This window comes from Arachis ipaensis, chromosome B01 (genome assembly GCF_000816755.2).
Source record: "Arachis ipaensis cultivar K30076 chromosome B01, Araip1.1, whole genome shotgun sequence".
In the NCBI taxonomy this organism is placed as follows: Eukaryota; Viridiplantae; Streptophyta; class Magnoliopsida; order Fabales; family Fabaceae; genus Arachis; species Arachis ipaensis.
Genome location: NC_029785.2, coordinates 129,848,419 through 129,849,130, shown reverse-complemented (window position 1 = coordinate 129,849,130; position 712 = coordinate 129,848,419).

Here is a 712-nt window from a genome sequence, read left to right as displayed (position 1 = left end):
TATGTAAAAGTTAAAAATAAAATTTAATTAAATTAAACATTAAAAACTTCGGTATACGAGCGACAAAAAAGTATAATTTATATTTTATTGTATATGTATCATATTCTTTTTTTCTCTTTTTCGAAAAGTTATCTATTAACCATTCTACAAGCATTAGTAAAAACTTTAAATTCGTAATTCAACTCATTCCATTAAAATTCACTGTCATGTTACCTAATTTAGTAATTATTTTAAGAGTAATGTATCATTTTTGTCATCAATATTTTTGTCCTATTTAAATTTCTAATATTTCACAATCATCTTAATGTTATTCTATCGTTAATTCTGTTAATAGATTACTAACAATAGGACAACATTCGCCACTTGTCGTCGCCGAAAGAGCTAGAGGAGCGAGCGAGAGTGACGCAAAAGAGAGGAAGGACGGAGAAGAAGGAAGAGAAGAAAACCAAGGAGCAAAGGAACCTTATTTAAGGGAGTATCCTTCAAGCTCAGATCAAGTGGCTTACAATGCCACCTAAAAGTGGAAGCAGTGACGATGACGTTGAAAAAAGAAGCATGCAGAAGAGGACAACAAAAGAAGAAAAAGAAGAAGTCTCGATAAAAAGATTAAATGTTAAAAATAACTTTAAAATTTATTCCAAATATTAAAGGTAGAAATAATATTTTTTTTTTGTTATGTAAAGCAGTGTCAAAACATTGGATAAAGAGACCA